Here is a 2,601-nt window from a genome sequence, read left to right as displayed (position 1 = left end):
AATTGAAAATATTAAAATACGTATACCTTTGGAACTAAATAAGCTACAGAAGTGCTTGAACATAAGTACAGAACAGAAGTGGTTGAACATACATTGGGTTCTTTAATATAATTCATTTCCTTTTTGGAAATGAATTATATTAAAGAATCCAATGTATTTAAAATAAAAAATATTTACATTCGCTATATAAATTGCCTATACTCCCTACTTTAGTTTTGGTTTTATATATATAAATAAAAGTGATTTCTTGCAAAAAACTTTACTTTTATTACATTTGAAAGAATCGTCAAACATCAATAGTTTTAGAGAAAACATTTTTTTTTATCTTAACATTATTTTGAAATGTAAACAAAAATGTCGCGAAATTGACGTAATTTTACTTTTCTATTATTATACACTTTGAAAGTCTTATTTAACCATTAGTTCTATAAAATATCTTAATACTCTTATATCTCACTAATATATATGCCTCAGAGTTTAAAAAAAAATATTTTAATTCAAAACTGGGAGTTTTTGACACTATTTTGCTTTTCTGAGGCATAGTTATAATTTGATTAAAAATGCATGGTTATAACTTGATTAAAAATGTTTTCCAAAGTTTGTTGTTGTTAATTCAAAACATAACAGTGTTTTACTAATGCAAACTTAAAGTAGCATGTAAAATTTTGCAATCTTTGTTTTTTTTTTTAATTTTTTGTGTTTACTGAAACAAGTCAAAATTAATCAGGCTAGTTCTTATTTGTTTCTTAATTATTACCCTATTTAAGAATCGTCCCACGAAACAAAATTACGTTTTTAAAACGTTGTGTCTTCGTCGTAGTTACGTAATTTTTCAACGTTACTTGGACGTATTTCTGTGAACAACCAACTACGTCTTAATAACGTTATAACTAAACGTCGTAATAACGTTGTTACAACGTTAATAAACAATAAAAATTATGATTTAACAAAGTAAGATTTATTGACTAAAGTTAATAAACCAGTCGTTTCTATAGTTTAATAATGTTAATATTCCAAGTTATTAAATAAGACAAGTTTTTATTCCACACTGTTGTGTAAAACAATCGCGTCAAAACTTACGTTTCCACAGTACTATTAAAGAAGACAATTTTTTCCACAATATAAATTAAATAAGTCAGTAGTCTTATTTAATTTACTAATTTGATTTAAACTAAAATATTTTTTTTTAAAACACGAAAACAAAGAGGGTGGGATCGAATATTTTCATCCAACGAATATACGGAAATTAAGACAAAAAATACTACAAAATAACTTATGTATATATGTATAAGTTTGAAAACAGTATTTACACTATTAGTATTAAAAGTGCAACTTTTCTACACTAGCGTCATTACTCTCAATGGTCGAATATTCTTCGTCATCTAAATCATTGCATCCACCAGCAATAGGTGATTCACAAGTAAACTTCTCTCTTTCCTTGCTCTGCAAAGTATTTTTCTAAATAAAAAACACCATTAGACTGCAATTAGGGTAAAGAAACGACAAATTGAAAAAACGATGCAATTTAAAGATAAACTATATCTAACACGAGAATGCGACGCAAGACGAAGCGGTTTATTGTAATAAACTGCACAATCAGTTTATTTCATTAAACTGATTCGTCTTGCATATTGCAGATGTATGTCTGTTTGTTGTCTTATGTTATATACAATTCATTTTTGAATAGCATCGAACCGTTAACTTGTGTTCTTTCTTTATAAGAAAAGTTTTTTCAGTTCTTTCTCTTAAGCTTTTGATTTGAATTTCAACTTTTCTATAAAATTGCAAATCAAATTATTTTACTGTGATAAAGTCGTCTCTAGCCTTACCCTTTAAATCTTGAACTTTCAAATGTACAATATAGAAAATATATAAAAATATAGAAATATAGAAAATTACCTTCAAATAGTTAACTCCGAGTTTGTTGGGTGCATGTTTCAGAACATCGCCAACTATTTCAGCTACCAGAGATTCTGTAGCTTTATGAAAGTTTTTTAAAGCTGCCTCTAAGTTAAAATCTATCTATTAAAATAATTCAATTAGTCCAAATCAAAGATATTTATACTGAAGCACAAACATGGTTTCTTTAAAAAACAAGAAATTCAAGTACTAATAATAATCCTGATAAACTGATTGCTTGTTAAATGAGCACTTTTTTCTAGCTCCAAACAAATTTGGACCACAAACAGTTACTAGCTCCTAACTAAATTTGGACCACAAATATAAATATATATATATATATATATATATATATATATATATATATATATATATATATATATATATATATATATATATATATATATATATATATTAGAGCGGTAGATGCACTTGTTCTACTTAAACGTTTTTATTTCTACCTGAAAGAGCAATTTTATATACTTTGAGTGTGTTTAATAGCGCTTCCGTTATAATATATATATATATATATATATATATATATATATATATATATATATATATATATATATATATATATATATAAATATATATATATATATATAAATATATATATATATAAATATATATATATAAATATATATATATATATTTATATATATAAATATATATATATATATAAATATATATATATATAATATA

The 2,601-nt window shown here is 24.2% G+C and overlaps 1 long non-coding RNA gene across 1 annotated transcript; it reads right to left on the bottom strand.

Moving 5' to 3' along the window:
- Nucleotides 1–1,265: 1,265 nt before the first annotated feature.
- LOC136084196 (uncharacterized) lies at nucleotides 1,266–2,035 on the bottom strand. The gene is made up of 2 exons (XR_010640388.1): nucleotides 1,900–2,035; nucleotides 1,266–1,458 (listed from the first exon to the last, which is right to left on the bottom strand). It is a non-coding gene; the product is annotated as an uncharacterized LOC136084196 (long non-coding RNA).
- Between the last annotated feature and the right edge of the window lie 566 nt (nucleotides 2,036–2,601).

Source organism: Hydra vulgaris, chromosome 08, assembly GCF_038396675.1.
Source record: "Hydra vulgaris chromosome 08, alternate assembly HydraT2T_AEP".
Taxonomy (NCBI): domain Eukaryota; kingdom Metazoa; phylum Cnidaria; class Hydrozoa; order Anthoathecata; family Hydridae; genus Hydra; species Hydra vulgaris.
The sequence above is the reverse complement of the archived record's forward strand: the minus strand, read 5'-3'. Positions and strand labels throughout refer to the sequence as shown.